A 13,926-nucleotide genomic window follows, 5' to 3' on the forward strand; every position below is an offset into this window, starting at 1 on the left:
GGTGTTTAGTTGCTCCCAATAATTTTGTGGAGGAAAGTGCATCCCTTGAGGCATCTCAGGGATCTCATGATGAGAGGGGTCTCTTGTGTGCTCCATCCTTTTCTTGGTGATGGGCTTGTCCTCATCAATGGGGGTATCTCCTTCTATGTCAACTCCTACTGAATAACAGAGGTGACAAATGAGATGAGGGAAGGCTAGCCTTGCCAAGGTGGAAGACTTGTCCGCCACTTTATAGAGTTCTTGGGCTATAACCTCATGAACTTCCACTTCTTCTCCAATCATGATGCTATGAATCATGATGGCTCGGTCTAGAGTAACTTCGGACCGGTTGCTAGTGGGAATGATTGAGCGTTGTATGAACTCTAACCATCCTCTAGCCACGGGCTTGAGGTCATGCCTTCTCAATTGAACCGGCTTTCCTCTTGAATCTTGCTTCCATTGTGCGCCCTCTTCACATATGATTGTGAGGACTTGGTCCAACCTTTGATCAAAGTTGACCCTTCTTGTATAAGGATGCTCATCTCCTTGCATCATAGGCAAGTTGAACGCCACCCTTACACTCTCCGGACTAAAATCCAAGTATTTCCCCCAAACCATAGTGAGATAATTCTTTGGATTCGGGTTCACACTTTGGTCATGGTTCTTTGTGATCCATGCATTGGCATAGAACTCTTGAACCATCAAGATTCCGACTTGTTGAATGGGGTTGGTGAGTACTTCCCAACCTCTTCTTCGGATCTCATGGCGGATCTCCGGATATTCACCCTTTTTGAGTGAAAAGGGGACCTCGGGGATCACCTTCTTCAAGGCCACAACTTCATAGAAGTGGACTTGATGCACCCTTGAGAGGAATCTATCCATCTCCCATGACTCGGAGGTGGAAGCTTTTGCCTTCCCTTTCCTCTTTCTAGAGGTTTCTCCGGCCTTGGATGCCATAATGGTTATGGAAAAATGAAAAAGCAACGCTTTTACCACACCAAACTTAAAATGTTTGCTCGTCCTCGAGCAAAAGAAGAAAGAAGATAGTAGAAGAAGAAGAAATGAAGAAGAGGGAGATGGTGGTGTGTTCGGCCAAAGAGGGGGGAAAGTGGTGTTTAGGTTGTGTGAAAATGAAGGGTTGAGGAAGGGTATATATAGGAGAGAGGGGGGGTAATGGTTCGGCCATTATGGGTGGGTTTGGGAGGGAAAGTGGTTTGAATTTGAAGGGTGAGGTTGGTGGGGATTTATGAAGGATGGATGTTAGTGGTGAAGAGAAAGATGGGATTTGATAGGTGAAGGGTTTTTGGGGAAGAGGTGTTGAGGTGATTGGTGAATGGGGGAAGAAGAGAGAGAGTGGTGGTGGGGTCCTGTGGGGTCCACAGATCCTGTGGTGTCAAGGAAAAGTCATCCCTGCACCAAGTGGCATCAAAATTCACGTTTTGAGCCATTTCTGGCGTTAAACGCCGGGCTGGTGCCCATTCCTGGCGTTTAACGCCAGGTTCTAGCCCTTTTCTGGCGTTTAACGCCAGTCTGGTGCCCCTTTCTAGCGTTAAACGCCCAGAATGGTGCCAGACTGGGCGTTAAACGCCCAACTGCTAGGCTTACTGGCGTTTAAACGCCAGCAGCATCTTCCTCCAGGGTGTGCTATTTTTCTTCCTGTTTTTCATTCTGTTTTTGCTTTTTTCATTGTTTTTGTGACTTCTTATGATCATCAACCTACAAAAAAGATAAAATAACAAAAGAAAATAGTTAACTATAAAACATTGGGTTGCCTCCCAACAAGCGCTTCTTTAATGTCATTAGCTTGACAGAGGACTCTCATGGAGCCTCAGAAATACTCAGAACCGTGTTGGAACCTCCCAACGCCAAACTTAGAGTTTGAATGTGGGGGTTCAACACCAAACTTTAGAGTTTGGTTGTGGCCTCCCAACACCAAACTTAGAGTTTGACTGTGGGGGCTCTGCTTGGCTCTGTTTTGAGAGAAGCTCTTCATGCTTCCTCTCCATGATGATAGAGGGATGTCCTTGGGCCTTAAACACAAAGGATTCTTCATTCACTTGAATGATTAACTCTCCTCCATCAACATCAATCACAGCCTTTGCTGTGGCTAGAAAGGGTCTGCCAAGGATGATGGATTCATCCATGCACTCCCCAGTCTCTAGGACTACGAAATCAGTAGGGATGTAATGGTCTTCAACTTTTACCAGAACATCCTCTACAAGTCCATAGGCTTGTTTTCTTGAGTTGTCTGCCATCTCTAGTGAGATTTTTGCAGCTTGCACCTCAAAGATCCCTAATTTCTCCATTACAGAGAGGGGCATGAGGTTTACACTTGACCCTAAGTCACACAAGGCCTTCTTGAAGGTCATGGTGCCTATGGTGCAAGGTATAGAAAACTTCCCAGGATCCTGCCTCTTTTGAGGCAGTTTCTGCCTAGACAAGTCATCCAGTTCGTTGGTGAGCAAGGGAAGTTCATCTTCCCAAGTCTCATTTCCAAATAACTTGTCATTTAGCTTCATAATTGCTCCAAGGTATTTAGCAACTTGCTCTTCAGTGACATACTCATCCTCTTCAGAGGAAGAATACTCATCAGAGCTCATGAAAGGCAGAAGTAAGTCCAATGGAATCTCTATGGTCTCATTTTGAGCCTCAGATTCCCATGGTTCCTCATTGGGGAACTCATTAGAGGCCAGTGGACGTCCAGTGAGGTCTTCCTCAGTGGCGTCCTCTGCCTCCTCTTCCTTCCAGGGTTCGGCCATGTTGATGGCCTTGCACTCTCCCTTTGGATTTTCTTCTGTATTACTTGGGAGAGTACTAGGAGGGAGTTCAGTAACTTTCTTACTCAGCTGACCCACTTGTCCTTCCAAATTCCTAATGGAGGACCTTGTTTCAGTCATGAAACTTTGAGTGGTCTTTATTAGATCAGAGACCATTGTTGCTAAGTCAGAAGTACTCTGCTTAGAACTCTCTGTCTGTTGCTGAGAAGATGATGGAAAAGGCTTGCCATTGCTAAACCTGTTTCTTCCACCATTATTGTTGTTGAAACCTTGTTGAGGTCTCTCTTGATTCTTCCATGAGAAATTTGGGTGATTTCTCCATGAAGAGTTGTAGGTGTTTCCATAGGGTTCTCCTAGGTAATTCACCTCCTCCATTGAAGGATTCTCAGGATCATAAGCTTCTTCTTCAGATGAAGCTTCCTTAGTACTGCCGGGTGTATTTTGCATTCCAGACAGACTTTGAGAAATCATATTGACTTGTTGAGTCAATATCTTGTTCTGAGCCAGTATGGCATTCAGAGTGTCAATCTCAAGAACTCCTTTCTTCTGACTAGTCCCATTGTTCACAGGATTCCTTTCAGAAGTGTACATGAATTGGTTATTTGCAACCATTTCAATTAGCTCTTGAGCCTCTGTAGGCGTCTTCTTCAGATGAAGAGATCCTCCAGCAGAGCTATCCAAAGACATCTTGGATAGTTCAGAGAGACCATCATAGAAAATACCTATGATGCTCCATTCAGAAAGCATGTCTGAGGGACATCTTCTGATTAATTGTTTGTATCTTTCCCAAGCTTCATAGAGGGATTCTCCATCCTTCTGTCTGAAGGTTTGGACTTCCACTCTAAGCTTACTCCATCTTTGAGGTGGAAAGAACTTTGCCAAGAAGGCATTGACTAGCTTTTTCCAAGAGTCCAGGCTTTCTTTAGGTTGAGAATCCAACCATATTCTAGCTCTGTCTCTTACAACAAAAGGGAATAGCATCAGTCTGTAGACCTCAGGGTTAACCCCATTAGTCTTGACTGTGTCACAGATTTGCAAGAATTCAGCTAAGAACTGATGAGGATCTTCCATTGGAAGTCCATGGAACTTGCAATTCTGTTGCATTAGAGAAACTAATTGAGGCTTAAGCTCAAAGTTGTTTGCTCCAATGGCAGGGATAGAGATGCTTCTCCCATAGAAATCAGGAGTAGGTGCAGTGAAGTCACCCAGCACCTTCCTTGCATTGTTGGCATTGTTGTTGTTTTCGGCTGCCATGGGTTCTTCTTCCTTGAAGAATTCGGTCAGGTCCTCAACAGAGAGTTGTGCTTTAGCTTCTCTTAGCTTTCTCTTCAAGGTCCTTTCAGGTTCAGGGTCAGCTTCAACAAGAATGCCTTTGTCTCTGCTCCTGCTCATATGAAAGAGAAGAGAACAAGAGAAATGTGGAATCCTCTATGTCACAGTATAGAGATTCCTTGAAGTGTCAGAGGAAAAGAAAAATAGAAGAAAAAAGGTAGAAGAATTCGAACTTGATGAGATAGAGTTCGAATTGTGTATTAAGAAGGAGCAGTACTCCATAAATAGAAGGATGTGAGAAGGAGGGAAGGGGATTTTCGAAAATTAATTAAAAAGATGTCAAAAACATTTTAAAAATTGATTGATAATTTTCGAAAATTGAAAGTGGAAAAGAAATAAAGTGATTTTTGAAAAAGATTTTGAGATTAGAAGTTAAAAAGATTTGATTGAAAACTATTTTGAAAAAGATGTGGTTGAGAAGATATGATTGGTTTAAAAAAAATGTGATTGAGAAGATATGATTTGAAAACAATTTTTAAAAGATATGTTTTGAAAATTATTTTAAAAGATTTGATTTTGAAGATTAGTGACTTGCCTAACAAGAAAAGATATGATTCAAACATTAAACCTTTCTCAACAGAAAAGGTAACAAATTTGAGATGTTCAATCAAATCATTAATTGTTAGGAAGTATCTTTGAAAAAGGAAAGAAATTGATTTTGAAAATATTTGATTGAAAAGATATGATTTGAAAAAGATTTGATTTTGAAAAACTTTGAAAACTTGAAAAAAAATTGATTTTGAAAACAAAATCTTCCCCCTAGCACCATCCTGGCGTTAAACGCCCAGAATGGTATACATTCTGGCGTTTAACGCCCAAAATGCTACCTCTTTGGGCGTTAAACGCCCAACCAGGTACCCTGGCTGGCGTTTAAACGCCAGTCTATCTTCTTCACTGGGCATTTTTGAATGCTCAGCTTTTTCTGTATAATTCCTCTGCAGTATGTTCTGAATCTTCAATTCTTTGTATCATTGACTTGAAAAGACACAAATTAAAAATATTTTTGGATTTTTAATAATCAAAATGCAACAAGAATCAAATAACAATGCATGCAAGACACCAAACTTAGCAGTTTGTATACTACTGACACTATATGAGACGCATAAACACTCAAGCCAAAAGAATTCAAAGATCAGAGTAAGAAATCATCAAGAATTTCTTGAAGATCCTTAAGACACATGAATGAATGCATGCAATTGACACCAAACTTAAGATGAGACACTAGACTTAAGCAAGAAACATCAAATATTTTTGGTTTTTATAATTTTGTAATTTTTTTTTTTTTGTGTTTTTCGAAAATTAAGTGGAAAAAGGTATCAAAATTCTTAATGAGAATTCCAGGAATCAGTGCAATGCTAGTCTAAGACTCCGGTCCAGGAATTAGACATGGCTTCACAGCCAGCCAAGCTTTCAAAGAAAGCTTCGGTCCAAAACACTAGACATGACCAAAGGTCAGCCAAGCCTTAGCAGATCACTGCTCCAAAAGCAAAATTGATGAAAATCAACAAGCTTTTGTGGTGATAAGTTGAAACCTCGGTCCAATCAGATTAGACATGGCTTCTCAGCCAGCCAGATTTCAACAAATCATCATGAAACTCTAGAATTCATCTTCAAGAATTTCGAAAAAAATAAATACCTAATCTAAGCAACAAGATGAACCGTCAGTTGTCCAAACTGAACAATCCCCGGCATTGTTACCAAAAGCTTGCTCAAAACTTGAACAATCCCCGGCAACGGCGCCAAAAACTTGGTGCGCGAAATTGTGAACAATACTTTTCACAACTCTCATAATCCCTGGTCATGAACTCCAAAAACTTGGTGGTTCAATTCCATGGCATTACACAACTTCGCACAACTAACCAGCAAGTGCACTGGGTCGTCCAAGTAATACCTTACGTGAGTAAGGGTCGATCCCACGGAGATTGTTAGCATTGAAGCAAGCTATGGTCATCTTGTAAATCTTAGTCAGGCAAACTCAAATGTATATGATGATGAACGAAAATAACATAAAAGATAAAGATAGTGATACTTATGTAATTCATTGGTAGGAACTTCAGATAAGCGCATGAAGATGCCTTCCCTTCCGTCTCTCTGCTTTCCTACTGCCTTCATCCAATCCTTCTTACTCCTTTCCATGGCAAGCTCGTGTAGGGTTTCACCGTTGTCAATGGCTACCTCCAATCCTCTCAGTGAAAGCGATTGCATATGTCCTGTCACGGCATAGCGGAATTCAGCTGTCGGTTCTCGGTCAGGCCGGAATAATATCCATCGATACTTTTGCGTCTGTCACTAACGCCCCGCCTGCTAGGAGTTTGAAGCACGTCACAGTCATTCAATCATTGAATCCTACTCAGAATACCACAGACAAGGTTTAGACCTTCCGGATTCTCTTGAATGGCGCCATCAGGTCCTGCCTATACCACGAAGATTCTGGTTAAAGAATCCAAGAGATATTCACTAAGCCTTGGTTGCTTGTAGAACAAGAATGGTTGTCAGTCACCTTGTTCATAGGTGAGAATGATGATGAGTGTCACGGATCATCACATTCATCAAGTTGAAGAACAAGTGATATCTTAGAACAAGAACAAGCGGAATTGAATGGAAGAACAATAGTAATTGCATTAATACTCGAGGTACAGCAGAGCTCCACACCTTAATCTATGGTGTGTAGAAACTCCACCGTTGAAAATACATAAGAACAAGGTCTAGGCATGGCCGAATGGCCAGCCTCCCAAAGTGATCAAAAGATCTAAAGAAAAAGGTTCCAAAGATCCCAAGATTTTTAATACAATAGTAAAAGGTCCTACTTATAGAAAACTAGTAGCCTAAGGTGTACAGAAATGAGTAAATGACATAAAAATCCACTTCCGGGCCCACTTGGTGTGTGCTTGGGCTGAGCAATGAAGCATTTTTCGTGTAGAGACTCTTCTTGGAGTTAAACGCCAGCTTTGGTGCCAGTTTGGGCGTTTAACTCCCATTTGGGTGCCAGTTCCGGCGTTTAACGCTGGAATTTCTTGAGGTGACTTTGAACGCCGGTTTGGGCCATCGAATCTTGGGCAAAGTATGGACTATCATATATTGCTGGAAAGCCCAGGATGTCTACTTTCCAACGCCGTTGAGAGCGCGCAAATTGGGCTTCTGTAGCTCCAGAAAATCCACTTCGAGTGCAGGGAGGTCAGAATCCAACAGCATCTGCAGTCCTTTTTGGTCTCTGAATCAGATTTTTGCTCAGGTCCCTCAATTTCAGCCAGAAAATACCTGAAATCACAGAAAAACACACAAACTCATAGTAAAGTCCAGAAAAGTGAATTTTAACTAAAAACTAATAAAAATATACTAAAAACTAACTAGATCATACCAAAAACATACTAAAAACAATGCCAAAAAGTATATAAATTATCCGCTCATCAAGAAGCCACATTGGAGGACTCTTGTGGCTGTTCGCTCACTTCCAAAATGTCCTCCATACTGGGATCCATGGCAGTGCCAAAGGATCTTCTGCGCTTCTTCTTTAGGCACACATCTACGGATTACTCCGTCTGCACATCTCTTAAAGAGATACGGCTCATCCCAAAGATAATACTTTACATCCGTGATCAGCTTCTTTGATTGCTGCCTACTGTATTCTTTGGGTATGAATCTCACTGCCTTGTAGTTTGCAATGTCTGCAAACCATGGCACTTCCTGGATGGCAAAAAGTTACTCATCTGGAAAGTTTTCAGAGATTTCAGTAAGAGGGAGGGACGCCCCTTCTACTGGTTCTATTCGGGACAGGTGGTCTGCTACCTGATTCTCTGTCCCTTTTCTGTCTCTTATTTCTCTATCAAACTCTTGCAGAAGTAACACCCATCTTATAAGTCTGGGTTTTGAATCCTGCTTTGTGAGTAGATATTTAAGAGCAGCATGATCAGTGTACACAATCACTTTTGATCCTACTAAATAGGATCTAAACTTGTCAATGGCGTAAACCACTGCAAGCAACTCTTTTTCTGTGGTTGTGTAATTCTTCTGTGCGTCATTTAGAACGCGACTGGCAAAGTAAATGACGTGCAGGAGCTTGTCATGCCTTTGTCCCAACACTGCACCAATGGCATGGTCACTGGCATCACACATTAATTCAAATGGCAATGTCCAGTTTGGTGCAGAGATTATTGGTGCTGTGACCAATTTAGCTTTCAAAGTCTCAAATGCCTGCAGACATTCCTTATCAAAGACAACTGGCGTGTTAGCAGCTAGCAGGTTGCTCAGAGGTTTGGCGATTTTTGAAAAATCCTTTATAAACCTCCTATAGAATCCTACATGCCCTAGAAAGCTTCTGATTGCCTTAACATTGGCAGGTGGTGGTAATTTTTCAATTACCTCCACCTTGGCTTGATCCACCTCTATTCCCTTGTTTGAGATTTTGTGCCCAAGGACAATTTCTTCAGTCACCATAAAGTGACATTTTTCCCAGTTTAAAACCAGGTTAGTCTCTTGGCATCTCTTTAGCACAAGTGCTAGATGGTCAAGACAGGAGCTGAATGAGTCTCCAAATACTGAAAAGTCATCCATGAAGACTTCTAGAAATTTTTCCACCATATCAGAGAAAATTGAGAGCATGCACCTCTGAAAGGTTGCAGGTGCATTGCACAGGCCAAATGGCATCCTTCTGTATGCAAATACTCCAGATGAACATGTGAATGCCATTTTCTCTTGATATTTTGGATCTACTACAATTTGATTATAACCTGAATATCTATCCAGGAAGCAGTAGTATTCATGACCTGCCAGTCTTTCTAGCATCTGGTCTATGAATGGTAAAGGAAAATGATCCTTTCTGGTAGCTGTATTGAGCCTTCTATAATCAATACACATACGCCACCCAGTAACTGTTCTTGTAGGAACCAGTTCATTTTTTTCATTATGGACCACTGTCATGCCACCTTTCTTAGGGACGACTTGGATAGGGCTTACCCAGGGGCTATCAGAAATAGGATAAATAATCCCAGCCTCTAGTAACTTAGTGACCTCTTTCTGCACCACCTCCTTCATGGCTGGATTCAGCCGCCTTTGTGGTTGGACCACTGGCTTGGCATCACCCTCCAATAGGATCTTATGCATGCATCTGGCTAGGCTAATGCCCTTAAGATCACTGATGGACCACCCAAGAGCTGTCTTGTGTGTCCTTAGTACTTGAATTAGTGCTTCCTCTTCCTGTGGCTCTAAGGTAGAGCTTATGATTACAGGAAAGGTATCACCTTCTCCCAGAAATGCGTATTTCAGGGATGGTGGTAATGGTTTGAGCTCGGGTTTTGGAGGTTTCTCCTCTTCCTGAGGGATTTTCAGAGGTTCTATTATTCTCTCTGATTCCTCCAGATCAGGCTGAACATCTTTAAAGATGTCCTCTAGCTCTGATTCGAGACTCTCAGCCATATTGACCTCTCTTACCAGAGAGTCAATAATATCAACACTCATGCAGTCATTTGGGTGTCTGGATGTTGCATGGCTTTGACAACATTCAACTTGAACTCCTCCTCATTGACTCTCAATGTTACTTCCCCTTTTTGGACGTCAATGAGGGTTCGGCCAGTTGCTAGGAAAGGTCTTCCTAGAATGAGAGTTGCACTCTTGTGCTCCTCCATTTCCAGCACCACAAAGTCAGTGGGAAAGGCGAATGGCCCAACCTTGACAATCATGTCTTCAATCACGCCTGATGGGTATTTAATGGAGCCATCAGCAAGTTGAAGACATATCCGAGTTGGTTTGACTTCTTCAGTCAAACCGAGCTTTGTGATAATAGATGCAGGTATTAGGTTGATACTTGCCCCAAGATCACATAGAGCTTGCTTGGTACAATTACCCTCTAATGTGCATGGTATCATAAAGCTCCCGGGGTCTTTAAGCTTCTCAGGTAAGCTTTTCAGAATGACTGCACTGCATTCTTCAGTGAGGTAAACTTTTTCATTTTCTCTCCAATCCTTCTTATGACTTAAGATCTCTTTCATGAACTTAGCATAAGAAGGTATTTGCTCAAGTGCTTCTGCAAACGGAATCTTTATTTCAAGAGTCCTGAGATAGTCTGCAAAGCGGGCAAATTGCTTATCCTGTTTCGCTTGGCGAAGTTTTTGAGGATAAGGCATTTTGGCTTTATATTCCTCAACCTTAGTTGCTGCAGGTTTATTACCTACAGAAGTGGGTTGGGAAGCCTTTTTAGAAGGGTTGTTATCAGCACTTGTATGTGACTGATCCCCCACTGGCATTTGAATGCCAGGGGTGGAAGCTGGAGTGGCGTTAAACGCCAACTCCTTATCTGTTACTGGCGTCTAAACACCAGAACTGTGCTCCCTTTGGGCGTTCAACGCCGGATTCATGCTTGTTTCTGGCGTTGAATGCCAGGAATGAGCATGGTCTGGGCGTTCAGCGCCAGCCTCCTCTTTGGGCTCTGATTGTCCTCAGAGGGATTTTGAGTAGCCATTTGTTCATTTCTTGGCTTCTTGCTGCTTTGAAGTGAGGTATTTAATGTTTTCCCACTTCTTAATTGAACTGCTTGGCATTCTTCTGCTATTTGTTTTGATAATTGCTTTTCTGTTTGCTTTAACTATACTTCCATATTCCTGTTAGCCATTCTTGTTTCCTGTAGTATTTCCTTGAATTCGGCTAGCTGCTGGGTTAGAAAGTCTAATTGCTAATTGAATTCATTAGCCTGATCCACAGGACTGAGTTCAGCAATTACTGTTTTAGCTTCTTCTTTCATGGAAGATTCACTGCTTAGGTACAGATGCTGATTTCTGGCAACTGTATCAATAAGCTCTTGAGCTTCTTCAATTGTTTTTCTCATATGTATAGATCCACTAGCTGAGTGATCTAAAGAAATCTGAGCTTTTTCTGTAAGCCCATAGTAGAAGATGTCTAATTGCACCCACTCTGAAAACATTTCAGAGGGGCATTTTCTTAGCATCTCTCTGTATCTCTCCCAGGCATCATAAAAGGATTCATTATCTCCTTGTTTGAAGCCTTGGATGCTTAGCCTTAGCTGTGTCATCCGTTTTGGAGGGAAATAGTGATTCAGGAATTTTTCTGACAGCTGTTTCCATGTTTTTATGCTGTTCTTAGGCTGGTTATTTAACCACCTTTTAGCTTGATCTTTTACAGCAAATGGGAACAGTAATAATCTGTAGACATCCTGATCTACTTCCTTATCATGTACTGTGTCAGCAATTTTTAAAAATTGTGCCAGAAACTCTGTAGGTTCTTCATGTGGAAGACCGGAATACTAGCAGCTTTGCTGCACCATGATAATGAGCTGAGGATTCAACTTAAAGCTACTAACTCCAATGGAGGGTATACAGATACTACTCCCATATGAAGCAGTAGTGGGGCTAGCATATGACCCCAGAGTCCTCCTGGACTGTTCATTTCCACTTAGTTCCATGATGGAGCAAGGGAGATGGTATAGATGTTGATATTGCCTATTTTATTTAATTTATTATATAAAGAAAATTGATTTTCGAAATAATAAAATAAAATAAAATAAAAATCGAAATAAAATTAAAATAAATAAAGAAAGAAAATTAAAAATTAAAAATTTGAAAACTTTTATGAAGATTTTCGAAAATTTGAGGAGAGAGAAAGTGGTTAGGATATTTTTGAAAAAGATATATATATATATTTTAAAAAACTTAAAAAGATAAGAATTGAAAAATTTTGAAATTGAAATTTGAATTTTATAAAAATTTCGAAAATGTAGTTTTAAAATTAGTTAGAAAAGATATATATTTTTTTTTTGAATTTTGAATTTTATGATGAAAAGAAAAACACATAAAAGACACAAGACTTAAAATTTTCAGATCTAATGCTCCTTATTTTCGAAAATTTTGGAGGGAAAACACCAAGGAACACCAAACTTAAAAATTTTAAGATCAAGACACAAGAAAAACTCAAGAACACCTTGAAGATTCACAAGATCACCAAAAACAAAAGGAAGAACATGATGAGCGGATAATTTATACGCTTTTTGGCATTGTTTTTAGGTATTTTTAGTAAGTTCAAGCTACTTTTAGGGATGTTTTCATTAGTTTTTATGTTAAAATCACATTTTTGGAATTTACTATGAGTTTGTGTGTTTTTCTGTGATTTCAGGTAAATTCTGGCAGAAATTGAGGGACTTGAGCAAAACTCTGAAAAAGGCTGACAAAAGGACTGCTGATGCTGTTGGAATCTGACCTCCCTGCACTCAAAATGAATTTTCTGGAGCTACGGAACTCCAATTGGCGCGCTCTCAACGGCGTTGGAAAGCAGACATCCAGGGTTTTCCAGCAATATATAATAGTCCATACTTTATTCGGAAATTAATGACATAACATGGCGTTGAACGCCAAGTACATGCTACTGTCTGGAGTTAAACGCCAGAAAAACGTCATGATCCGGAGTTGAACGCCCAAAACACGTCATAACTTGGAGTTCAACTCCAAGAGAAGCCTCAGCTTGTGGATAGATCAAGCTCAGCCCAAACATACACCAAGTGGGCCCCGGAAGTGGATTTATGCATCAATTACTTACTCATGTAAACCCTAGTAGCTAGTCTAGTATAAATAGGATAAGTTACTATTGTATTAGACATCTTTGGTCTCAGTTTTGTTTTATTCTTCATCTTAAGAGGCTATTGATCACACTCAGGGGGCTGGCCATTCGGCCATGCCTGAACCTTTTACTTATGCATTTTCAATAGTGGAGCTTCTGCATACCATAGATTAAGGGTGTGGAGCTCTGCTGTACCTCAAGTTTCAATACAATTACTATTCCTTTCTATTCAACTCTCTTTTATTCTTATTCCAAGATATACGTTGCACTTAACTTTGATGAATGTGATGATCCGTGACACTCATCATCATTCTCACTTATGAACGCGCGTGATTGACAACCATTTCCGTTCTACCTTAGGCCGGGTGTATATCTCTTAGATTCCCCAACAGAATCTTCGTGGCATAAGCTAGAAAGATGGCGGCATTCATGAGGATCCGGAAAGTCTAACCTTGTCTGTGGTATTCCGAGTAGGATCCTGGGAATCCGGAAAGTCTAACCTTGTCTGTGGTATTCCGAGTAGGATTCCGGTATTGAATGATTGTGACAAGCTTCAAACTCCTGAAGGCTGGGCATTAGTGACAGATGCAAAAGAATCAATGGATTCTATTCCAACCTGATTGAGAACCGACAGATGATTAGCCGTGCTGTGACAGAGCATTTGGAACGTTTTCACTGAGAGGATGGGATGTAGCTATCAACCAAGGGTGATGCCTCTAGACGATTAGCCGTGCAGTGACAGCGCATAGGACCATTTTCCCGAGAGGATTGAAAGTAGCCATTGATGATAGTGAAGCCCTACATACAGCTTGCCATGGAAAGGAGTAAGAAGGATTGGAAGAAAGAGTAGTGAAGTAGAGTTTCAAGAGGAGCACAGCATCTCCATGCACTTATCTGAAATTCCCACTATTAATCTACATAAGTATCTCTATCCCTTTTATTTTCTTTTTATTATCAATTATTCGAAAACCCATAAATCAATTTAATCTGCCTAACTGAGATTTACAAGGTGACCATAGCTTGCTTCATACCAACAATCTCTGTGGGATCGACCCTTACTCGCGTAAGGTTTATTACTTGGACGACCCAGTACACGTGCTGGTTAGTTGAACGGAGTTGTGAATTCAACTGGTGCCATAATAATGATTTCATACAAATACAAAAGAATATGGATCACAATTTCGTCCACCAAGTTTTTGGTGCCGTTGCCGGGAATTGTTCGAGTATGGACAACTGACGGTTCATCTTGTTGCTCAGATTAGGTAATTTTCTTTTCAAA

At 40.9% G+C, this 13,926-nt stretch overlaps 1 non-coding gene across 1 annotated transcript; it reads left to right on the plus strand.

The window, feature by feature from the left end:
- The first annotated feature begins 3,497 nt into the window (after positions 1-3,497).
- Positions 3,498-3,605, plus strand: LOC130984264 (small nucleolar RNA R71). Its single transcript, XR_009088209.1, has one exon. It is a non-coding gene; the product is annotated as a small nucleolar RNA R71 (small nucleolar RNA).
- Positions 3,606-13,926: the final 10,321 nt, after the last annotated feature.

This window comes from Arachis stenosperma, chromosome 5, assembly GCF_014773155.1.
Source record: "Arachis stenosperma cultivar V10309 chromosome 5, arast.V10309.gnm1.PFL2, whole genome shotgun sequence".
Taxonomy (NCBI): Eukaryota; Viridiplantae; Streptophyta; class Magnoliopsida; order Fabales; family Fabaceae; genus Arachis; species Arachis stenosperma.